Source organism: Bubalus bubalis, chromosome 22 (assembly GCF_019923935.1).
Source record: "Bubalus bubalis isolate 160015118507 breed Murrah chromosome 22, NDDB_SH_1, whole genome shotgun sequence".
Classification (NCBI taxonomy): domain Eukaryota; kingdom Metazoa; phylum Chordata; class Mammalia; order Artiodactyla; family Bovidae; genus Bubalus; species Bubalus bubalis.
In genome coordinates this window covers 28,477,421-28,503,405 of record NC_059178.1, presented here as the reverse complement: position 1 = coordinate 28,503,405, position 25,985 = coordinate 28,477,421, and the positions used below count along the sequence as shown (strand labels likewise).

Sequence of the window (25,985 nt, the reverse complement as noted above, 5' to 3'; positions counted from 1 at the left end):
TCTTCAAAAATTGTCATACTACAGTTTATGCTGAATAAAATTAATTTTTTGCTTTGCTGAATCAGCACATTCCTTTTGCAGATTCAACATTACATAGCTTTTTATAAATTCAGCTGAATATCAGAAGCTTTACGCAGAATTGCCTTGGAGTAGGCAAGCATCGAAAAGGTTTCCCTGCAAAAACTGAATCTCATCTGAACATTTAAACACTTAAAAAAAAATTATTTAGTATCATCCTGAAGAAACTCTTATAGCCTTTGAATTTGAAAATAATGACAAAGTGAAGACTCTAAAGGGACAATGAAAAGAATGCATCAGTCTTGCTCAGTTCAAGGTGAGTCATATGATGATCTGCAGATAGTCTTTGAGAGGAAAGTATTTAGTATAAATCTATTTTTAAAAGTAATTTTTAATTCCACGATAAAGTTCGTATATCAGCTGTTATATTAAATTGCCCAGAAGATGTGTGCATTCAGTTCAATCTAATACTAATAACTAAGGAGTAGGTTGGTATGCCAACATAAATCTAAAGGGATTGGTAACTTTCATTTTAAATGACACAAATTACTAAAATAAATTAATTGGATCAGTGGAAAAGAGAGGTAAAAGAATTATTTTAAAAAATAAACTAAAAGAAGATCCAAATATTCTTTAACCTAAAAAGGTTTTCAGACCTAATAGGCATGACAAAACCTGTCTTCATTCCTTTCTATTCAGCTCAGCAAGGGCTTTTGAGCTCCAATAGTTAATCAGTTACCAGATTCCACAATCTTTGTTTTTCGCACTCCTCACTTGCTGTGAATTGTTCTTTTAATGTGCTGAGGATCACCAAGAAGAATAGCACTGTTTTTTTTTTTTTTTTAATGCCTTAAAAAGGCAGTTATTATTTTATCCACAATTAGATTTGCCATATAAAATGTTACCATATAGCAACAGCCTGTAAAACATAATAGTATATTATCAAAGGAGTAGATGGCTTAAGATGAATCATTACATTAATAGGTGAAATATATTTAGCAAAATTATTCAACCGAGCTTTCTTAATGACCATAGCCATGCATGACTTACCAAAAAAGTATAGAAAATGTATTATATGGCAAGTAATCTTTATTCAAACAAATCAATGAAAATATATGTATGCAAGTACTATAAAACAATATTTAAGCAAATTTATATAAAAGGTACAATGCAGGTATTACCATGTTAAAAAGATATCATCTTAAACTTAATTTCTTAACCTTCTAAAAGTGCATAGAAAATTGAGAAAGATAAAAAAATATATTAACTTACCCTTCAATTTATTTAGAAAACTTCTGCTCTTGGTCAAAAGCAGAAGGTGTTTCACTGCGGACTTTCCCTGAAGCTATGAACTTACACAGTAATCAGTGGGAGACACCTCTCTGGACCATGCTAGAGTTTGCTAGACACCACTGCTGTGTGGAAGAGTTCTGCTGCATCTAAGCTATATAAGGTGTGCAATGGATAACCTAATATGCCTTTCATTTAACTGGCTGGGCAGGTTTCTGCCGTCTGTGGAACATGGAATCAAACCAGAATATGTTGGCACAACAGCCCAGTCAGACCGGTTCTTCTGTAGATCCAGAACCCGTCCAACCAGTCTGCATCAAAGGCTAGCCCAACAAGCTGCAGCGGCTCAGCTCTGCTAAGCTCGTACAGGTGAGTTATCCCCACCTCCCGTCAACTCCCAACACACTGCTCAGAATGTTGTAGCCTGCAGCAAAATAATTCAGAGTTCCAGTGGGAGGGGAAGATCTGTGTCAGGTACAGCAACAGTCCATTGTTACAAACCTCTCATTGTAGATAACTTGAGTATATCTCATCCTCAGAGGTAGGTAATCCTTTTTAAAAATTCACTTCAAGACTAAAGCCTCTAGAAAGAGATTACAATGAAGAAGAATCCATAATGCCTGACCTTTCCACTTGGTCTAGCTCAGCCTTGAGGGGTTGTTTATATTCCTCAGGAGGGCAGTGGCCCTGAGAGTTTGAAGGAAGCATTTCTAGAGGGAGGAAAACAAGATATGGGTGGACCAAACATTTGCTTGGGGTGTTATCTTCCTTGTACTCAAAGATCCTCATACCATTCCAGTCTAAAATTGGAAAAAATCCTATTCTACATACTAGGACAACTTAGAGAGGTTTTACTTTGGATAGTCAACAGTTGAATGCAAATTCTTGATAACTACTATGTGCCAGACTGTGCCAGGTACAGGGTTGCAATGGTGAAAAAGGACAAATTTGGTAAGAGATGGGGAAAATGTCCAGGTTCCCAGTGAAGCTTGTCTGTTAGTCTTTTGGATGGAAGAAGTGAGCAACACTCACTTCTAAGATCACAAGATCACGTGTTATTTTTAACTTTTCATGGGCTTCCCCAGTGGCTCAGTGGTAAATCTGCTTGCAGTGCAGGAGATGCGGGTTCAATCCCTGGGTCAGGAAGATCCCCTAGAAAAGGAAATGGCAATCAACTCTAATATTCTTGCCAGGAAAATTTCATGGACAGAGGAGCCTGGTGGGCTACAGTCCATGGGGTCACAAAGAATCAGATACAACTTAGTGACTAAACAATAACAACATAACCAATAAACAATGTGATAGTTTCAGGTGGACAGCAGTGTGACTCAGCCATACATATACATGTATCCATTCTCCCCCAAATTCCCCTCCCATCCAAGCTGCCACAGAATGTTGAGCAGAATTCCCTGCGCTATACAGTAGGTCTTTGTTAGTTATCCATTTTAAATACAGCAGTGGGTACATGTCCATCCCAAACTCCCTAGCTATCCCATCCCTTCACTCTTCCACCCTAGTAACTATAAGTTTGTTCTGAGTCTGTTTCTATTTTGTAATTAAGTTCATTTGTACACGAGATCACATTTTGACAGAAATTAGTTTGTATTAAGGGAGATCATGTGAGATTTGTTCTTACTCTTTCATAATACTTACACATTTAGAAATAGTTTTTCCTATCTACTGATGGAGTGATTCTATGACATTCCTGCTAAAGTATAATCTGAAGTTTATTCTGGACCGTACCACCACTTACTTACTTAAGTCTTCTCTGGTGGCTCAGACAGTAAAGAATCTGCTTGTGATGCAGGAGACCTGGGTTTGATTCCTGGGTTGGGAAGATCCCCTGGAGAAGGGAATGGCAACCTACTCTAGTATTCTTGCCTGGAGAATCCCATGGACAGAGGATCCTGGCAGGCTACAGCCCATGGGGTTCCAAAGAACAGGACACGACTGAGCAACTAACACTTACTTACACCTCCAGGGAGTCTGATAAGTAGAGATTTACCAAAGTAGTTACAGTGATCCTGCTACAGTTGTTTTAGGGATATAGGCTCAGCCTCCATTGCTCAGCTTCTTTATATTGTTGTACCTAATTAAATAGATTAGATATTAATCACAAGTTGCCATATTCATCTTTATATTTCTGGTGTCTAGCACAGATGCTTAGAAAGTGTTTAATAAATGCTTGTTCAGTAAATATGTACTCAGGGGCAACATTGCTAGATCCTAGGGGGAATCACAATTAGTGCTATGTGAATCAAACTGCATTAAGTAGAATAATTAGAATAATTAAGATAGGAACAAAGAAAAGGGAGCCAGTGTGACTGAGTATGGGAAAGACTTCACAAAGGAGATTGGTTTAGAGACTTTCCTTTTTAATCATGACCAAAGATTGCTATCTGCAGGATAACCAAAGGTTGAAGGAACAATAAAAAGAATGCCTTTGATATAGCAACAAAAGTTGTAGATACCTGAGCACACCATGACCTCAAAACTTTGTAATAAGGTTATTTTCTGTTGCAGGGGTCAGCAAATTTTTCTGTAAAGGATTAGAGATGAAATATTTTGGGGTTTGTGGGACAGATCGTGTCTGTTTTAGCTATTCAAATCTAACATTGTAGCTCAGAAGCAGATATAAAGGGTAGTCAATGAATGAGGATGGCTGTGTTCCAATAAAATTTTATAAACAAATAGCAGGCTGGATCTGACCCCTGCTCTAGAGTGTAACTTGTGAAAATTAGCAAGATTGCATAATTGGTTAGGAAAATAGGCTTGTAAGTCAAAAAGACTTGGATTCCATCCCAATTCTTTTCCATATTAGCTTTGTCACCTAAACCAGGAAACCCTTTTATTTATAATATGTGAATGAAAGCGGCAGTAACTAGCCCTTAGGGTTACTGTTAAGTTCAAATAATATAATTCATGTGAGGCTTTATCCAAAAATTTAGTACACAGTGTGTGAGTGCACGTGTGCGTGCTCAGTCATATCTGACTCTTTACTTAGTATACAGTGAGGATCCAATAAAAGTCAGCTAAAAATAAGACCAGTTAAACATGGTAGTTGAACATGGATGTTTATTTCCATTATTTCATAAAATTTGATAAAATGATAGTAAAGAATCAAAACAGCATGAACTCAGACTTCCCTGGTGGTGCAGTGGATAAGTATCTTCCAGCCAATGCAGGGGACACAGGTTTGAGCCCTGGTCTGGGAAGATTCCACGTGCCACAGAGAAACTAAGCCTGTGCACCGCAACTACTGAGCCCTCGCGCCTAGAACCTGTGCTCCACAACAAGAGAAGCCACCGCAATGAGAAGCCCGAACGCTGCAATGAAGAGTTGCCCCTGCTCGCCTCAACTAGAGAAAGCCTATGCAAATATCCCAACAAAGACAGACCCAGGGCAGTAGAAAAAAAACACCACACATAGAAAAGCAGCATAAACTCTTAAGGATCAAGAAGAATGAGAGAAGTAACAGGCAAGAAGTGTCCATAAATTTTGAATGAAGGAATGAAGATGAGTGGTCATTGATATAATAGGATAGAGAAAGAGGAAGTCTACTTGCAATAATAAAAGCAAGTCCGTCTCCTCTGCAAAATCGTGGAAACCTTCAGGAATTGGAGGTACAGGTACTTCTAAACAGTTTGGGGTATAGGTGGTGGGGGGCACACTCCAAATGGAGGATTAGTTGAAAATATACTTAAAGAACAGTTTGCTCCCTAGATCCCTTCCCAGTCCAGAAGCCTGGAGACTGCCCCTCTTCAACCTTGATGAACAATAGGCGGCATTTGTTGAATCATGCTGGAAGAGATTGTCTCAGGTTGGTTTTGGACTTAAGAGTAGCAGACAGAGCTGAGGGTGAATGGTAATGAGATTGTATCTGTTTCCTATGGCTGCTGTAACAAATTGCCAGAAATTTAGTGGTTTAAATGGACCCAAATTTATTATCTTATAATGCTGGGGGTTGGAAGTCCACAATGGGTCTCACTGGGTTGAAGTCAGCAGGGTTGACATTCTAAGGTATAGTGAGTCAGCGAGGTTGAGTTCTCTTCTGGAGGCTCCAGGGGAGAATCTGTTTTCTTGTCTTCTCCAACTCCTAAAGGCTGCCTGTGCTTTTGGTTCATGGCCTTTTTCTATCTTCAAAGTTAGCAATGGCCAGTCCAGTCTTTCTTACATTGCATCATTCTGACATTTGTTCTGCTGCCTTCCTCTTTCATGTTTAAATCCAATTGTATATTCTGGTGTATTCTCCCCATTTTAAGGTAAACTGATTATCAATCTTAATTTCATCTGCAATCTTAATTCTCCTCTACTGTGTGATAGAACATATTCACAGGTTCCAGGATGAGGATGTGGACATCTTTGAGAGACCATTTTTCTGCCTCCCTTAGAGATTAGGTCAAAGTTTCTCTATTGAGTGGTGAGATGCCCAGATCCATTCCTCCGCTTGGCTTCTGAATGCTGATGACCAGGTTCATGTTCCTCACTCCGAAAGCAGAAAACTGGAGAATTTCCCTCCAAAAATCAAAACTCTCATCACCCTAGATCAGATCAGATCAGATCCGTCGCTCAGTCGTGTCCGACTCTTTGCGACCCCATGAATCGCAGCACTCCAGGCCTCCCTGTCCATCACCAACTCCCGGAGTTCACTCAGACTCACATCCATTGAGTCAGTGATGCCATCCAGCCATCTCATCCTCTGTCATCCCCTTCTCCTCTTGCCCCCAATCCCTCCCAGCATCAGAGTCTTTTCCAATGAGTCAACTCTTCGCATGAGGTGGCCAAAGTACTGGAGTTTCAGCTTTAGCATCATTCCTTCCAAAGAAATCCCAGGGCTGATCTCCTTCAGAATGGACTGGTTGGATCTCCTTGCAGTCCAAGAGACTCTCAAGAGTCTTCTCCAACACCACAGTTCAAAAGCATCAAGTCTTCGGGGCTCAGCCTTCTTCACAGTCCAACTCTCACATCCATACATGACCACAGGAAAAACCATAGCCTTGACTAGATGAACCTTTGTTGGCAAAGTCATGTCTCTGCTTTTGAATATGCTATCTAGGTTGGTCATAACTTTCCTTCCAAGGAGTAAGCGTCTTTTAATTTCATGGCTGCAGTCACCATCTGCAGTGATTTTGGAGTCCAGAAAAATAAAGTTTGACACTGTTTCCACTGTTTCCCCATCTATTTCCCATGAAGTCATGGGACCGGATGCCATGATCTTCGTTTTCTGAATGTTGAGCTTTAAGCCAACTTTTTCACTCTCCTCTTTCACTTTCATCAAGAGGCTTTTGAGTTCCTCTTCACTTTCTGCCATAAGGGAGGTGTCATCTGCATATCTGAGGTTATTGATATTTCTCCCAGCAATCTTGATTCCAGCTCGTGTTTCGTCCAGTCCAGAGTTTCTCATGATGTACTCTGCATAGAAGTTAAATAAACAGGTGACAATATACAGCCTTGATGTACTCCTTTTTCTATTTGGAACCAATCTGTTGTTCCATGTCCAGTTCTAACTGTTGCTTCCTGACCTGCATACAAATTTCTCAAGAGGCAGGTCAAGTGGTCTGGTATTCCCATCTCTTTCAGAATTTTCCACAGTTTATTGTGATCCACACAGTCAAGGGTTTTGGCATAGTCAATAAAGCAGAAATAGATGTTTTCCTGGAACTCTCTTGCTTTTTCCATGATCCAGCAGATGTTGGCAATTTGATCTCTGGTTCCTCCGCTTTTTCTAAAACCAGCTTGAACATCAGGAAGTTCACGGTTCACATATTGCTGAAGCCTGGCTTGGAGAATTTTGAGCATTATTTTACTAGCGTGTGAGATGAGTGCAATTGTGCGGTAGTTTGAGCATTCTTTGGCATTGCCTTTCTTTGGGATTGGAATGAAAACTGACCTTTTCCAGTCCTGTGGCCACTGCTGAGTTTTCCAAATTTGCTGGCATATTGAGTGCAGCACTTTCACAGCATCATCTTTCAGGATTTGGAATAGCTGAACTGGAATTCTATCACCTCCACTAGCTTTGTTCATAGTGATGCTTTCTAAGGCCCACTTGACTTCACATTCCAGGATGTCTGGCTCTAGGTCAGTGATCACACCATCGTGATTATCTGGGTCGTGAAGATCTTTTTTGTACAGTTCTTCTGTGTATTCTTGCCTAAGAATTCATCACCCTAAGCCAGGGGTCATTAACCTGGGATGATCTTGCCCCCAAGTGCCATTTGGCAATATCTGGAGAAATTTGTTATTGTCAACAACAGGGGACGTAGGGGAGGTGTATGATACTGGCATCTATCTGATGGGGGCCAGGGATGCTACTAAACATCTTACAATGCACAGGACAGCATATCCTCCACCTCCCTCACTACCTCCTCACGTGATTATCTGATCCAAAATGTCAGTGGTGCCAAAGGTGAGAAACTCTACTCTAATGTTAAGCCTACCAGTCAACAGCACCCTAATATAAACAAGTAAGTCCTGCCTTGGCACACAGATTTGCAAATCAGCATTTTTGTGCCTCATTCTAAGATATAGAGAGTATCTAACAGGAAGGAGACAAAAAGAAACCTGTAGATAAAAAGAACTTACAGAAAATAGTCAATGTAGGGAATAGAATAGTAATAATTTTAAATATCTACTATATTAATTTCTTCAAAGAAATAAGAGGAGATATTGATTACATGAAATAAGAACAGAAATCTTATCTAAAAGTAGAACTTCTGGAGGATAAAAAAGAGATATTGGATGACCTAGAGGAGTCAGTTGATGGGGGTGGGAGGGAGGCTCACAAAGGAGGGGGTATATAAACATACAGCTGGTTCACATTGTTGTACAACAGAAACTAACACAACATTGTAAAACAATTATGATCCAGTTAAAAAAAAATAATAGACTGCTAAAAAAGAGATACTGGAAAGTAAAAATATGATGGCAGAAATTAAGTCCACATGAGTTGGAAGATACAGTTAAGGAAATCTACCAGAAAGTAAAATTAAGAAGGTACTGAAAGATGTGTCACAAAATAAGAATAAATTGGAAAAAGTGAAAATATGGAATCTGGAAGTAGCTCCATTTCTTCTCTTTGCTTAAAGTTCAACATGGCCAACTACCAGTTCTAAGACCACAGCACACTAGTAAGTTTGAAGTGTGAAGGTTCCATGACTTTCACTTCAAATTCACATTGCCTATGATTGAGGGAAGAAAAGGGAAGAGGGCCAGAGGGAGAGAGACAGACAGAGAGAGGGAGGGAGAAGAGGAGAGAAAGAGATCTGAGGATTAGTGTTCGGTTATAGATTTAAATGTAAAAGATTTCTTTAAATGCAAGTAGTCACTTTACATTTTACGAAGGGTTAATATTCACAGATCATAAAATGAGGAAAGCAGACAAACTGGTACAAGTACAAACCTGCACCTGCAGAAAAAGTTTGCACAAACATTCATATCTGCCAATATTCATAAGTAAAGGCTTGCAACATACTATTCAACAGCTAGTAAAACCTGATCACAGTGAAATTAAGAGCATGTTTTACTTGTATAAGACCAAATCAGGAAACCCGATTTTGAAACTTGCCTCAATTGTCCTTAGAGTATGGAAACATGGGTTAGTTATTTATTTCACATCCTGAGCCTCAGTTGCTTTGTTTATTAAAAGAGCGAGTTTGATTGGATATATTCTAGGTATCTATTCAACTCAACACTTTTATTCTAAAGTTCTTTGGGGCAAGTGAACAATCCACAAAGTGTGAGAGCAAAAGCAAGATAGACCGATCAAGGAGACATTTTACAGAAGAGCAATTTAAAAATGCAGTTTAATTTTAGGATGTTTTCTCCAAACGTTGACACTTAAGTATGTACTCACGTACAAGTGATTTATTAGAAATGTGCTCCGATATGAAGCTAGTTGGGGAGACAGGAAGGCAGGACCAGAAAGGAGAATAAGAAAAGCAAGTGTATGATTTCAGCATCAGCCTGGGCCCAGGGAATTCTGTAGCATAAATTGTAAAGAAAGAGTTTATCCTACCTAGAGGCAAAGGAACAGGCTTTCATACCCCTGAACCAGTCACTGGGTCCTGGGTGCTCCAGAAATTTGTAGACTTCCAGGCACTTTTATTTCTCCACTAGAAGTGGTTCTAGTAACCTGAGAATATGCCTTTGAAGAAGGTTGTAGGTGCTATAACATTAAAAGTGAAGGATTAAGATTTCTGCTTCCAACCAAGATGGAGTTATAGGAATCAGAATTACCCTTACCATCTAAAATAAAAAAAAGAGGTAAAATGTATAAAACAATGGTTTTCAAGACATTGTACATCAGTCAACAGAAAACAGCTATCTCTGGAGAGAGAGTAAACAAATGAGTCCCACAATCATTCCAGCTCAAAGAATAACTCAAAAGGGAACTTATAAAATCATAAAGCAAATGAAAATGGAAACACAGAATACCAAAATTTACAGGACGTGGTAAAAGGAGTTCTACGAGGGAAGTTTATAGGGACAAACACTTATATTAAGGAAAAAGAAAAAGCTCAAATAAAACAACCTAACTTTATATATTAAGGAACTATAAAAAGCCCAAAGTTAACAAAAGGAAGAAAATAATAAATATCAAAGCAGGAATAAAGCAAATAGAAACTAAAAGGTCAATATAAAAGATCAATGAAACTAGGAGCTATTTTTTCTTAAGATTAAAAAAAATTGACTGACCCTTAGCTAGACTAAGAAAAGAAGAGACCACTCAAAATCAGAAGTGAAAAAGGAAACATTAAAACTAACAAATCCTAAGAATCATTAAGAAACTACCATGGGACTTCCTTGGTGGTCCAGTGGTTAAGAATCCACCTTGCAATTCAGGGTACATGGGTTTGATCCCTGGTCCGGGAAGATCCCACATTCCCTGGAGAAGGAAATGGCAACCCACCCCAGTAGTCTTGCCTTTAGAATCCCATGGACAAAGGAGCGTGGCCTGCTGCAATCCACTGAGTCGCAAAGAGTTGACCACGACTTAGCAACTGGGCAACAGCGACAACAAAGTGTCAGTCTTCCAACTTCGTTCTCCTTCGATGTTGTATTGGGACTATAAATTTTTCATAATCACAACTAATATTTTAGGATGTTTGCCATTTCTAAGCAATTTTTATATAGTAACTCAGTAATTAACATAAAACATTTTAAATTAGTCATTATTTGGAGTGCCTCACTGGTGGCTCAGATAGTAAAGAATCTGCCTGCAATGCAGGAGACCTGGGTTTGATCCCCGGATTGGGAAGATCCCCTGGAGAAGGGAATGGCAACCAACTCCAGTATTCTTCCCCGGGAAATCCCATGGACAGAGGAACCTGGCAGGCTACAGTCCACAGGGTCACAAAGAGTCGGACACAACTGAACTGACTTAGCATGCAAACATGTTACTTAGAATGAGGAAATAGAGAAATTTGGCAGCTTATTGCCAGAATGCATGTGTTTAATCATTACACTTTACTGCCTTAGAGGTGAACTAGATTTTGGTCCTCAAATTGATTTTTCTATTATTTAGCTACTTTTATTTATATTTGTTATTGTTAAGGAGATAATTACTTTTAAAGTTCCTTTCAATAACATACCTTCTTTTTTTCTGCCACTCAATTAGTAGGAATGAAAGGCTTTATATTCACCCCCTTCAAAAAAAAAAAAAGTCTCTTCTACTGCTTACATGCTATTTATTCTGTGTTAGTATTTCCCAAACATATTTGACCTCAGAATACTTTTTTTATAGCATACTATCATACTTGTTAACCTCCTACCCACCACTGTGTGAAGTAGTCTGTGGGGCACTAGTTTGGAAAAATGAGACAGCACCATTACTCGTTGTATTGCTGTAACATCAAATATTCTCCCTGGAATAGCAGCAGGCATGATTTAAATCTCCCATGATTACCTACCTGGTTTTGCTGTATATTTTTCATGGCCCTAAGATTTTACAGATCTTAGTTAAAATTCTTTTGTTGTAAGTGAAACTAACTAGAGATACTTTAAGCCAAAAAAAAAAAAAAAAAGCAGAGATTTATTTTGAGGTTATAAAGGTATCCTAAGAAGAATAAAGAAACGTAGGTATTTCAAAAGCAGGGAGTCAGTCTGGTCAAATGAGGAATTTGAACCAGGAAATAGAAAGCCTCATGACTCTCATTTTCTCCCTCTTTGGAGCACATGATCTTTCATTTCTTCACTTATCTGCCTCATTTTTCTTTCTTCGCAGATCCAAATGTCAGCTAGAGTATCCCAGGATCTGAGATTTAGATACTGTTGGCATGAACCACATTCCGCACCAGTGGAGACTCTGGAGGCCTCCATGTGACTTCTATCGATTTCTGAGTGAGGGGCAGTGAGATAAGGGGCTGGGGAATGTCAGACTGATGCTCTCCTGGTCACCCCTGGCTCTGGGCCCCTGTTTCCACATGTCATAGACTCTGTTGAAGACTGGGGGGTGGCTTACATCACAGCAATATCATCAGTACTGTTTGCTCAGAATACCTACCTTGAACCACTCCTGCAGAAATTTCCTTTGGCCCTTCACTCACCATAGTCCTTCCACTTCAAACTTCCGCTGCTGAATTCTTTCTCCATCTCTTTTCAGGAGGCAGTAATTTTTTCTGATGTCAGGCCTAGTAGCTTTACTATTTCTTTTGTTTCTGTCTCTTCTGATAGTTACTCCCTCAGGGTTCTTAAAAAACATGTATTTGTTTGGCTGTGTCGGGTCCCAGTTGCAGCCGACACATTCCGTCTTGCAGGATCTTTGGTTGTGGACTGCCTAGTTGTGGTGTGTGGGTTCAGTAGTTGTGGTGTGTGGGCTTAGTTGCTCTGGGGGCACATAGCATCTTAGTGCCCGAACTAGGGATCCCCTACACTGCAAGGTGGATTCTTAACCAATGGACCACCAGGGAAGTTCCAGGGTTTTATGCTCTGTCCTAAGCCACTCAAACAAAGACACATTCCTTTATGGTTTTATTAGTTTGCTAGGATGAGATGGTGAGAGAGCATCACCGACTCAATGGGCATGAATCTGAGCAAGCTCCAGGAGACAGTGAAGGACAGGGGAGCCTGGTGGGCCACAGTCCATGGGGTCACAAAGAGTTGGATACAGCTTAGCGACTGAACAAGGGCTGCCATAATAGATAGCACAGACTAGGTGAGTTAAAAAACAGACATTTCTATTCTCAGTCTGTAGGCAGGCTTGGTTTCTTCTGAGGGCCATGAGGGAAGAATCTGTTCCAGGACTCTCTCCTTTGCTAGTAGATGGATATCTTCTCCCCACACCTTCCTTTTGTACGTATCTCTTTCCATATTTCGTGGTTTTATGAGGACACCCATAATATTGGATTAGGGCCCACCCTAATGACTTCATTTTAACTTAACTGCTTTTTTAAAGATCTGTCTCCAAATACAGTTACATTCTGAGGTACAGAGAATTATGATTTCAACACACGAGTTTGAGCTCGTGGGGTAGGGGACTCAAATCAGCTCATAGCACTGGTATTTGTCTCTAAAATAGTATAATTTCTACCTTTGTTACTTTTGCTTCTTAGCATTTATTGGGGGGAAAAAGTCCTGCTTATAGGAAGTCAGTTTAAACAACAGCTTTATCTGATTGGAATTGGGTTCCAATTCTAAATCCCGAGGATCAGATTGACAGAATTGAGATTATGAACATATCCATCCATGATCAGTCAGCATTGACCAGCATGAGATTATTTAGTACAAATCAGGCTGATGGGGCCCATCGTGGGTGACCAGAGACCAATGAGACCAGCAAAGTGAGAATAGTTAGGAGCCAGAGGAGCCTGGTACACTGCAGTCCATGGGGTCGCTAAGAGTCGGACACAACTGAGCGACTTCACTTTCACTTTTCACTTTCATGCGTTGGAGAAGGAAATGGCAACCCACTCCAGTGTTCCTGCCTGGAGAATCCCAGGGACGGGGAAGCCTGGTGGGCTGCTGTCTATGGGGTCGCACAGAGTCGGACATGACTGAAGTGACTTAGCAGCAGCAGCAGCAGCAGACAGTCTCCTTAAACATTATCTACCATTAAACAAGTCAATCCTAAAAGAAATCAACCCTGGATATTCATTGGAAGGACTGACACTGAAGCTGGAGCTCCAATACTTTAGCCACCTGATGTGAAGAGCTGACTCATTGGAAAAGACTATGATGCTGGGGAAGATTGAAGGCCAGGGGGACTTCCCTGGTGGTCCAAAATCTGCCTTCCAATGCAGGGGGTGTGGGTTCTATCTCTGGTTGGGAAGCTAAGATTTCACATGCCTTGCAGCCAAAAAACCAAAACACAGAACAGAAGCAATATTGTAACACATTCAATAAAGTCTTAAAAATTTAAAAAACACAAGATATAAGAGATGTGAAAACATTGCCTACCTGAATGACTGTGGTTTGTGGCAAAGACTGAAGGCAAACGGAGAAGGAGGTGGCAGAGGATAAAGTGGTTAGATAGCATCATGGACTTAATGGACGTGAATTTGAGCAAATTCCAGGAGACAGTGGAGGAGAGAGGAACCTGGTGTGCTTCTGTCCACAGGGTTGCAAAGAGTCAGACATGATTTAGAGACTGAACAACAACAAAACCATTAAAAACCAGCATAAATAGTGTAAATTAAAATGTACTTAGAATTGAAAAGGGCAATATTGTATATGTTCCAATTTTTATGACTAAAACTAACTTAAATAATAGAACAAACCCTTGAGAATTTATTAGTGAGAACATTTTATGATTGATCAAGACTTAAAAGAGAAAGAATGTGAACTGGGTATTTTATATCTGTATTTAATGTTGATGTAATTGGTGTACTTAAACTTCTAATGTGAAGTCATGAAACTACAAAGCAAGATGAACTTATGGCTAAATATTGCAACTTGGTTTGTACAAAATTACCTAAGTACTACATAGGTGCTAATGAATTCTCCAACTTGAGGAGACATGCAATGAAAATTGCATCACTGTGGTTCTAAATGCTGCTGTAAGCAGTGATTTTTTTTTTCCACCCATAGTTTTTTCCTTTAAATTGCTACCTTGTGCCAAATTAAGAGATATGAATTTGCAAATAGCTTCACTTTACGTGCCAGCAGTAATTACTAGACTCACCAAGGAAAGGTAACCTCAGCCACCTTTATAAAAGTTCATATATCATATATATATTTTTTTTTTACTTTATGCCTGTGTATTTTTTGCTGTGACACATATTAGAAAGAGATTTCCAACGTCTGAGAGTGTATTGACCAAGTGTCTTTACTGCCAGAGAAGTTATAATTAGTTTGGAAACATGGCTGGAGGTAACATTTCTAAGCAGCACCATGCTTTTATTTCTGGCTTAGACGGCAGTGGCAAACTTCTCTCTTCCTACGACTTCAGGTCCTTCCTCCTTGGCCTTATAGTGCAGTTGTTAGGAATCTGGGCTTCAAAATGAGAAAGGCTTGGGTTCAAATCCCTGTTCAACCCTGTGTTAGTTGTTTAATTCTTAGGTAAATTATTGGGCTTCTGAGATTAGTCACATCACCCATGAAGAGGGATAATAAGATTATTAAAAAGCTTAAATGGGATATTTGCAATGTGTTTAGCAAGAGTCTGGCATGAGGTCAATGTTTTAAAAGTAGTAGCAAGTGTTACAAATAATACTAATTATTATTTTCAGTGCTAGTCCTGGGGAAACAAAGATGCATGAAGCACAGTCCCCATCTTGAAGGAACACAGACCAACAGAGTTGGAGACTCTGAAAGTATCAGTGTAAATGTATCTTTATATAGGGAAGGTGTTTGGTACTTGACAGTTGGTTCTTAGTTTTCCCATTAAGGCTACATGATTATTTTTAAAAGCACCTGTAAATAAAGTTTATTCTTATCTTTAGATTTTAAGAACTTTATCCCAAGAGTAAATTATTGTAAATGACTCATTAGAACTATAGGTGTTGTCCTTCTTTGCCCTGTTCCGAGATCTGTCCCAGCCGCACAGGCTGTCAGGCTCTTTCCTAGGTACCAGGGAGAGGATGGCCAGGTGGGTATCAAAATAATGAACCATATAAACTTAAAAGATTGGCTCTGGTCCCAGCTTTGGAAGTTGAGCTAGAATGTGAGAAGGAAGCTCAGGCAACCTATCTAGAATTGAGGCAAAGACAAACAGATGTCAGATTGTTCAGTTGGTACCCAACGCCAGACTTCCTCCAGGCACCTTGTGGGAAGAGGGAATAGAGAAACTTAGGAAATCAATGGATCTTTCTGAGACTGAAGCTCCAATACTTCTGCCACCTGAGGTGAAGAGCTGACTCATTGGAGAGGACCCTGATTCTGGGAAAGACTGAAGGCAGGGGGACGACAGAGGATGAGATGGTTGGACGGCATCACTGACTCAATGGACATGAGTTTGAGCAAGCTCTGGGAGATGGTGAAGCACAGGGTGTGCTGCAGTCACAAAGAGTCGGACATGACTGAGCAACTGAACAACAACAAAGGATCTTTGAAAGCTTCTAATGAATCTAATGTGGGAGTAGGGTAGGGTAAGAGAGCTGGAGAGAATGGTGCTAGCACAGTGGTCTCTAAACCTTTCTGATTGTTGATCTTTGTTGTTGCTGTTCAGCCACTGAGTTGTGCCTGACTCTTTGCGACCGCATGGATTGTAGCATGCCAGACTTCCCTGTCCTTTACCATCTCCCAGAGTCTGTTCAAGTTCATGGCCATCAAGTCGGTGATGCCATCCAACCATCTCATCCTTTGTTGCCCCCTTCTCCTCTTGCCTTCAATTTTTTCCACCATCAGAGTCTTTATTTATTCATAAACTATATACATGTAGCTGTATTACTAGTAAAATCTCAGTGCATAATAAAATTCATTGTTAATGATAATTGGAATTATTTAAATAATTGAAGAAGTAATTTAAAAATTATTTTGGCTGGCCTCTTGCGAGATTTGATTATACTGTTTTGTTTTTAAATGAAGGTAGGACTGGAAAAGGTCAGTTTTCATTCCAATCCCAAAAAAGGCAATGCCAAAGAGTGCTCAAACTACTGCACAATTGCACTCATCTCACACTCTAGGAAAGTAATGCTCAAAATTCTCCAAGCCAGGCTTCAGCAATATGTGAACCGTGAACTTCCTGATGTTCAAGCTGGTTTTAGAAAAGGAAGAGGAACCAGAGATCAAATTGCCAACATCCGCTGGATCATGGAAAAAGCAAGAGAGTTCCAGAAAAACATCTATTTCTGCTTTACTGACTATGCCAAAGCCTTTGACTGTGTGGATCACAATAAACTGGAAAATTCGGAAAGAGATGGAAACACCAGACCACCTGATCTGCCTCTTGAGAAATCTGTATGCAGGTCAGGAAGCAACAGTTAGAACTGGACATGGAACAACAGACTGGTTCCAAATAGGAAAAGGAGTTCGTCAAGGCTGTATATTGTCACCCTGTTTATTTAACTTATATGCAGAGTACATCATGAGAAATGCTGGACTGGAAGAAGCACAAGCTGGAATCAAGATTGCCGGGAGAAATATCAATAACCTCAGATATTGCAGATGACACCACCCTTATGGCAGAAAGTGAAGAGGAACTCAAAAGCCTCTTGATGAAAGTGAAAGAGGAGGGTGAAAAAGTTGGCTTAAAGCTCAACATTCAGAAAATGAAGATCATGGCATCCGGTCCCATCACTTCATGGGAAATAGATGGGGAAACAGTGTCAGACTTTATTTTTCTGGGCTCCAAAATCACTGCAGATGGTGACTGCAGCCATGAAATTAAGACGCTTACTCCTTGGAAGGAAAGTTATGACCAACCTAGATAGCATATTCAAAAGCAGAGACATTACTTTGCCAACAAAGGTCCGTCTAGTCAAGGCTATGGTTTTTCCTGTGGTCATGTATGGACATGAGAATTGGACTGTAAAAAAGGCTGAGCGCTGAAGAATCTATGCTTTTAAACTGTGGTGTTGGAGAAGACTCTTGAGAGTCCCTTGGACTGCAAGGAGATCCAACCAGTCCATTTTGAAGGAGATCAGCCCTGCGGTTTCTTTGGAAGGAATGATGCTAAAGCTGAAACTCCAGTACTTTGGCCACCTCATGCGAAGAGTTGACTCATTGGAAAAGACTCTGATGCTGGGAGGGATTGGGGGCAAGAGGAGAAGGGGACGACAGAGAATGAGATGGCTGGATGGCATCACTGACTCGATGGACGTGAGTCTGGGTGAACTCTGGGAGTTGGTGATGGACAGGGAGGCCTGGAGTGCTGCGATTCATGGGGTCACAAAGAGTCGGACACGACTGAGCGACTGAACTGAACTGAACTGAGGCTGATGAAGAAGAGACTTATCTGCTTCCTTGTTTGGTTTTGTGTTTGCTTTGTTAGTGTTATCTTCATTTTGCCTTTCCTTTGCCTTTAAAAGCCATCATTTGAGGGTTATGTTTAGTAATCCATAAATGCGCTCAATTAGGCATGTATAGACGGAAGTATGGAGAAGGCAATGGCAACCCACTCCAGTACTCTTGCCTGGAACATCCCATGGATGGAGGAGCCTGGTAGGCTACAGTCCATGGGGTCTCAAAGAGTCAGACACAAGTGAGCGACTTCACTTTCACTTTTCACTTTCATGCATTGGAGAAGGAAATGGCAACCCACTCCAGTACTCTTGCCTGGAGAATCCCAGGGACAGAGGAGCCTGGTGGGCTGCCGTCTATGGCGACTGAAGTGACTTAGCAGCAGCAGCAGCAGCAGCATACTGAAATCTAGTTAAAAAAAAAATCTCTTTCTGTCTGTAAAACTTCTGCTCCTCCCTCAGGTTACCTCGCATATCATACACAACTTGTTTCCTCTCCTAACATTTAAGGGTGAAAGTTATGATATAATCCTTTTGCTTTTTGTAAACTGATGTTAGAAGAGTTTGGGAGGAGTTAGGGAAGTAACACTCTCCTTTTTATAAAGGAGAAGAGAGATTGATGTGTAAGGGCTACAGAGAAGAAGAGAAGGAGTAGAGCTTGAAAAGATATGGCAATTACTAGAGGGAGTGAGTTTTGGGAGAAATAGATTAATAAAGGACCTTTTCAGGGGGTTTTCTATGTGAAATTTGTGTGGCCTGTCCTTCATATCTCCTTATCTTTTATTTTGGTTATACATTTTTGACTAAGAAAGAAGCTGCATTCCTTAAAATTTCTTTTTTTCCTTAAAGTTTGTTAATAATAGAGTACATAGAACACTATATGCTCAAAATGCTTTTCCTTGCTACTTGCCTATCCAAATCCTGCCCGGCTCAATATCCACCTTGTGTTTACCCAGCTAAACATATATTTAACATGTAACCCAGCAGTCACACTCCTGGCATTTATCCCAGAGAAATGAAAACTTATCTTCACACAAAAAACTTTACATAAATGTTCACAGTGCTCTCTATTTGTAAGAGCTCCAAACAATCAAAATGTCCTACAATAGGTGATGAGTTAAGCAAATGGTGGTGTATCTGTACCAGGGAATACTAGCTAGCAATAAAAAAGAATGAATTATTGACACATACAATAGCTTGGATGGATTTCAAGTGCATTATGCTGAGTGAAAAAGCATCAGTCTTAAAAGGCCACATACTATAGAATTTCAGCTATATAAAATTCTGGAAATGACAAAATTGTGAGATAGAGATAACAAATTAGTGATTGCCAGGGTTCAGGGAGGAGAAGACAATGGCATCCCACTCCAGTACTCTTGCCTGGAAAATCTCATGGACGGAGGAGCCTGATAGGCTGCAGTCCATGGGGTTGCTAAGAGTTGGACACGACTGAGCGTCTTCACTTTTCACTTTCATGCATTGGAGAAGGAAATGGCAACCCACTCCAGTGTTCTTGCCTGGAGAATCCCAGGGATGGGGGAGCCTGGTGGGCTGCCATCTATGGGGTCGCACAGAGTCAGACACGACTGAAGTGATTTAGCAGCAGCAGCAGCAGTACTACCTTTGCAACTTTTTTGTGAATCTGTGATTATTTAAAAAGAAAGGTTAAAAGAATGCAAAAGATAATTTAGATTAGACCCTCATCAGCCTATCTCCACTGTTTCCTTGCCCCTGGAAAAGGCAGCAGAAGGGTGTCACAGAGCACACCAAAAATGTTTTAAATTTACCCTGTGAGTTTTTTCTTTGACTTTAATATTACATAAAATTGTGTTATTTAATTTAAAAATGTTTGTGGGTCTCCTAGATATCTTATTATAGTTAATTTCTAATTTAATTGTGTAAGATTTTAAACTTTTGGAAAATGTTGAGGATTTATTTATAGCCTATTATATATCTTACCTTAGTGTACTTTCCATGTACACTTGAATAAAATATGCATTCTGTAGTTATTGACTAGAGTGTTTTATCAACATTGATTAGGTTAATTAGTAAACAAAAAGCTCAAAAGGAAGTAACTGGTAAATCATAGGTTACCAGTTACTTCCTTTTGAGCTTTTTGTTTACTTGGCTAATCAGTTACTGAGAGACTGTTATTAAAAATGTCTAATACTGTTTGTGGATTTGTCTATTTCTTTAACAAATTTTTTTAAAAATTTCTGTTAATTTTTGTTTAATGGATTTTGAAGCTCTTAGTAGGTATGTACTTATTTAGATTGATAGGTCTTCCTAATGAACCGTTCTTTTATTTTGGCTGCACCACATGACTTGTGAGATCTTAGTTCCTTGACCCGTGATTGAACCTGGGCCCTTAGCAGTGAGAGCAGAGTCCTAACCACTGGACAGCCAGGGAAGTCCCCCTGAACTGTCCTTTTATCATCAGGAAATTTCCCACTTTATCCCTTGTAATATTCTTTGAATCTTAATTTGTCTGACATTAATATAGCCATACCAGCTTTCTTCCATTTCCTATTTGCATAGCATTTATTTTCTCTTCTTTTACTTTCAACCACTTTGTGTATTTACATCATTTTTATATTTGTTCTTCTCAGTGTATAATTGCTGTTGATTTGTCTTTATGTTCACTGACTCTTTCAGTTGTCCTATCCAGTGTGCTGTTATGCTCATTTTGTGAACTTTTTATTTAATCCATTAAAAAACAATAGCTTTATTGAGAAATAATTCACAAAATGCAACTCACTCATTTAAAGTGTACAACTCAATGGATTTTAATTTTGTTTATTTATTTATATTTGACTGTGCTGGGCTTTTGTTGCTTTGCACAGGCTTTTCCTAGTTGCAGATAGAGTGGGCTACTCTCCAATGTGGTGCACAGGCTTCTCACTGTGATGGCTTCTCCGGTCACAGAAAATAGGCTCTAGGTGCGTGGGCTTCAGTAGTTGTGGCCCCGGGCTTAGTTGCTCCGAGGCATGTGGAATCTTCCAGGACCAGGAATCAAACCTGTGTCCCCTACATTGCCAGGCAGATTCTTATCCATTGTGCACCAGGGAAGTCTCTCAATGGATTTTAGATATGACACCAAAACTATGTGCATTAATCACCACAATCATTTTTGAAACCCCAAAAAGAAGTCCTGTATCCTTTAACTATTACCCCCAGCACCCCACCCCCCTAAAGCCTAGACCATTAAGTTACTTTCTGTCTCTATGGATTTGCCTATTCTGGACATTTCACAAATTGAAACACAAAATGGTTTTTTGTTTCTTTTTTTAAGGTCTGAACATGGTGCAATGTTTATCAGAACTTCATTTCTCTATATTGCCAAATAATATTCCAGTATATAAATATACCCCATTTTGTGTTCTCATTTGTTTGCTGATGGACATTTGAATTGTTTCTACCTTTGGCTATTAAGAATATATTGCTAAAACATTTGTGGACAAGTTTTTGGGTGAATATATATTTTCATTTCTATTGGGTAGAAACCTAGGAGTGGAATTACCAGGTCATATGCTAACTCTAAGTTTACTAGGTCATATGCTAACTCTAAGTTTACTAGGTCATATGCTAACTCTATGTTTACCCTTTTGAGGAAGTATGTTTTCCAAGGCAGGTACATTATTTCATATTCCCACCAGTAGCACGGGAGGGTTCAGATTTCTCCACATTCGCACCAACACTTGTAGTAATTTTTTGACTTTTCAAGTCATGCTAGTGGATGTGGAGTGATATCTCATTGTGGTTTTGATTTCCATTTGCCTGATGGCTAATGATGTTGAGCATCTTCTCAAATGCTTGTTGGTTTTTTGTTTATCTTCTGTTCTGATCCTTGCCCATTTTTTACTTGGGATATTTGTCATTACTATTGAGTTGTAAGATATTTATATATTCTAGATATAAATCCTTTATCAGATACATGATTTGTACAGGTAACTATACTCAATATTCTGTACTTACACAGGAAAAGAGTAGATGGGTGTATATGAATAACTGAATCACTTTGCTGTATACCTGAAACTAATGCAGAGCTGTAAATCAACCATATTCCAATATAAAACAAAAACTTTAAAAGTGATATGTGATTCATAAATCCTATACCTTGCTGTTCTGCAGATGATCTTTTATTTTCTTAATAGGGTCCTTTGAAGCACAAACATTTTTTATTTTTGATTATTTGGACGCGACTGAGCAGCTTCACTTTCACTTTTCACTTTCATGCATTGGAGAAGGAAATGGCAACCCACTCCGGTGTTCTTGCCTGGAGAATCCCAGGGACGGGGGAGCCTGGTGGGCTGCTGTCTATGGGGTCGCACAGAGTCGGACACAACTGAAGTGACTTAGCAGCATTCCTAGTTTGTCTAATTTTCTTTTGTTGCTCATGATTTTGGTGCCATGTCTAAGAATCCATTGCCTAATCTAAGGATAGATTTTATTTTTTTTATAGCTTATATTTTCTTCTAAGATTTATTATCTAGTCACATATTAAGTCCATATTCCCTTTAAATATATTTTCCTATACATCACTGAATATGTTTACAATAGCTTCTGAGAATCTTCATTAAATCCAACATCTGGTCCATCTCAAAATTGACTTATATTAAAAAAATTGATTTATATTGACTGTTTAGTTTTGTTCTTGTCTATAGGCCACATTCTCTTGTTTGTTCTTTTACTCAAGGCCTTACAAGTTTAAAGATCCAGGTGTTGGCTGGACTATCTGTTCATCCAGAGCTGAGATCCTTTTTCAAGCTCATATGGCTGTGGCAGAATTCAGTTTCTTGTGGTCGTATGACTGAAGTCCCCATTTCCTTGCTTGCTGTCCAAGTATCTCATAGAAGTGAAATCATAGAGCATTTGTCCTTTTGTGACTGGCTTGTTTCACTTGGTGTAATGCCTCCAAAGTTCATCCATGTTGTAGCATATTGCAGAATTTCCTTCCTCTTTTAGGTTGAATAACATTCCATTGTACACTTATCCACTTTTGCTTATCTCTTTGTCTGTCGATGGACATTTGGATTGCTTCTGAGTCTTAGCATGAATAATACTGCTATGAACTTGTTCATAGTACTCTCTTATAATCTTTTTTGTTTCTGTGGAATTGGTAATAATATCCGCATTTTCATTTCTCATTTTATTAATTGAATTTTAGTCTATCTAGCTAAAAGATTGTCAGTCATGTTGATTGTTCTGAAGAACCAACTTTAGGTTTCATTGATTTTCTGTATGGTGCTTCTAGTCTCTATTTTATTTATATTTGCTCTAATCTTTATTATTTTGTTCATTCTTCTAGCTTTGGATTTAGTTTGTTCTTTTTCTAGTTCAGTAAGTTGTACACAGGTTGTTGATTAGAGATCTCTCTTGTTTTTATTAAAAATTTTTTTGACATCAAGTTGAAACTTAGACATCCATCACATTTCTTTCTAGACAGTCCTCTGCAAGTATTATTCAGTGAGTGAGGTTAACTCTGGCAAGTTAGTCTTGTATGTTCTTTTTCTCATAGTATTAGCAATTCTATACTTAGTGAGAACTTGGCAGAGGTTTGTTGATTAGATTTAAGTTTTTTCATTCAGCAGATATTTTATTGAGCATCTTTTGTGAACCATGTACTGCTTTTTTTTTTTTCAATTGGAGTATAATTGAGATATAACATTATATGACCTTCAGGTATACAATATGGTGATTTGATATTTATATATATCGCAAAATGATTGCCATATGTCTGGTTAACATCCATCATCATGTATAGTTACAGATCATTTTTGAAAGTGTTATCAACTGTCTCAGACCAGGTGGACCCCAACTGGTCCTTCTCTTGCCTGGTGCCAGTTGAGCCAATTGAACAAGACCAGGTTTGGCAAAGCAGAGCAGAAGCTTTATTCATTGATCAAGGAATGGAGAAGGGAGAGCTAATGCTCTAAAGACCCTTTCTCCCAGAAGGGAGAAAAGTGGGGAATTTTATGGGGTAAAAGGCAGATGTGTCATAAGAAATTGAGGGAGAGAGTAGAGATTTCCAGAAATAGCTGGGCCACATGAAGTCCCTCAGGCTCCATTGCATATGGCACTAATGTGCAAGGAAGATACCATGCCTAGCAAGATACAAGGCCTTGGGCAGAGATCTTAGCAGGGTAATGAAGCAAAGGCAACTTTTGGACATTTCTAGGATTCCTCTGCACTGGGGCTGCTCTTGCAAGTTAGGCTAGAACTGGTTCAAGGCAGTGGACTGTGTTTCCTTTAGAGTTGTAATTGAAACACATCTTTGACAAATATCAGGTGGTTTGGAACAAGAATAGGACTAGGTTAAAGCAGAGATCTTTCAGTCCCATGGGATATGCATGGGTGACAGAACACTGAGCAATGTACTTCAGTCAGAAGACAACTGAATGCAGAAGAAAAGAGTGAAATGTATTGGCAAATTTTTATAAGTGCTAACTGTAAAAATATAATATTAAGAATACTCCTGTATGATAGTTGGCTCTCCATTTTTACAGCTGGAGAAAGGAGGGGAGGAGAGGTGAGGTATCACACTTGCATGAAGTCGCACAGCTGCAGAAGACTAGAGCCAGAAGAGCACTCCCTTGTCCACAAATAGCATGAGATCTAAAAAGCAGTGCTAGCAGTCTATGTTCAGGCTTTGAGTTAAGTTGTGACTCAGAGGGTTCTTGTGTCTATGAGCTCTAGAATGTATAAGAAAAACTCACTCAGGTGTTATCCTTTGAATTAAGGAGAACATGGAGCAAGAAGACCCACTAGGACTTCCCCAGTGGTCCAGTGGTTAAGAATCTGCCTGTCATTGTAGGGGACAAAGGTTCGATCCCTGGTCTGGGAAGATTACATATGCTTTGGGGCGATTAAACTCCGTTCACTACAACTGTTGAGCTGTGTGCCACAGCTACTGAGGCCCACATGTCCTGTAGCCCGTGCTTTGCAACAAGGAAAGCCACCACAATGAGAAGGTGCCACTCACCGCAATGAAAGTCTGCAAGCAGCAATGAAGACCCAGGGCAGCCAGGAAAAAATAATAATAAATTTTAAAAAGACCCACTCAAGATAAATTGTGAAAGTTTATTTTACTTGAAATCACAATCGTGCAGAATGATTTTTTTAGTAATTGGAGAAGGAAATGGCAACCCACTCCAGTGTTCTTTCCTGGAGAATCCCAGCGACAGGGGAGCCTGGTGGGCTGCCATCTATGGGGTCGCACAGAGTCAAACACGACTGAAGCGATGCAGCAGCAGCAGCAGCAGCATGATTAATAAACTTGGAGAAATATGGAATAACTGATGGCAATATGACCATATTAAGAAACCAAAGGCAGAGAGAGAAACCAGATTGAATCAACAAAATTACTGTATTAATAAAATTAGTAGTGGCAAAACATAAGAGTTCCTCTGTGTTTGGGGATAAATTCTAGACAATAAACACATATGAAGTATTTTTAAGAAAACATCACCTGATTTGTTCTTTAACCAGGCTTACAAGCTGCAATGTAATCTTTGAAAATTATAGGTAATTACAAGAAGGCACATTAAAACTCAGTTAATCACCGTTGTTTCAAAAATATGTCCCTTCTCTTAACAAAGCAGTAACCCAGCCAAAGCTTGGATAAACTGGCATTTCCCTAGATCACATGTTTCATTCCTAAACACAATGCTCCTTGTGTTTCTTTCAGGTGTCCACACTTTCTCTGAAGAATGGATCTCCCCTTCGAAAGCTTGAGCATTATCTGCTCTTTGTTTGAAAATAAACGCATTGTTCGTGTGTGGACTAGTAGCGCAGGTGTTTTACGGCTCTTTTTCCAGTCAGGCTGATTCTTAAGCCTCGCATGAAATCAGTAAAGTCAAATCTCTGACATCCACTTCTCACTGCCATTTCTCGTTACAGCCGTAAGATAAGCCCCACATACAACCAGGTTGTCTTTCTTTCCATTATGTTTACACTTTTTATTATCTCTGAAATTGCCGACGCTCCGCATCTTCCTCAGTTCTTGAAGGCTAATTCCAGGACAAGGCCAAAGTTCTCATCAAGCATTAGCAGTCTGGGTTGCTTTCGCTTTTTTCTAAACTTCCAACTGCTGCCTAATAATACTGTGTTTGCTCCTATCACTGGAAAGCACTATCTGAAAGCTTTGCATGAAATTAAACTCCCTGAGGTGTAACCAAACTGAATGAAACCACAGAAGCGTGTACTGAAACAACTCTTTTTCCTGAGCAGGGCATGTGAAACACTGACATTCTTAACACAGTGAGGACTGGGATTAAATGTCAGGTAACTGATTCTGTCTTCTGAAGTATAAGGTTTCAAACCCTCATTTTATTTTCAAACAAT

At 39.4% G+C, this 25,985-nt stretch overlaps 1 protein-coding gene and 1 long non-coding RNA gene across 3 annotated transcripts in view; one reads left to right on the top strand and one right to left on the bottom strand.

The window, feature by feature from the left end:
• RBBP8 (RB binding protein 8, endonuclease) overlaps positions 1-1,426 on the bottom strand; it is an 81,775-nt gene extending 80,349 nt beyond the window's left edge. Inside the window, exon 1 of the mRNA XM_006079188.3 lies at positions 1,291-1,426. The gene's annotated coding sequence lies outside the window, so the exon portion shown is untranslated. The remainder of the gene's footprint in view (positions 1-1,290) is intronic.
• LOC123331251 lies at positions 72-25,424 on the top strand. 2 transcript variants are annotated; one of them, XR_006547809.1, is made up of 3 exons: positions 72-334; positions 1,520-1,677; positions 25,330-25,424. It is a non-coding gene; the product is annotated as an uncharacterized LOC123331251 (long non-coding RNA). The 2 variants fall into 2 exon arrangements; XR_006547810.1 differs by lacking the exon at positions 72-334 and having other exon boundaries at positions 1,504-1,677.
• The last annotated feature ends 561 nt before the right edge of the window (positions 25,425-25,985 follow it).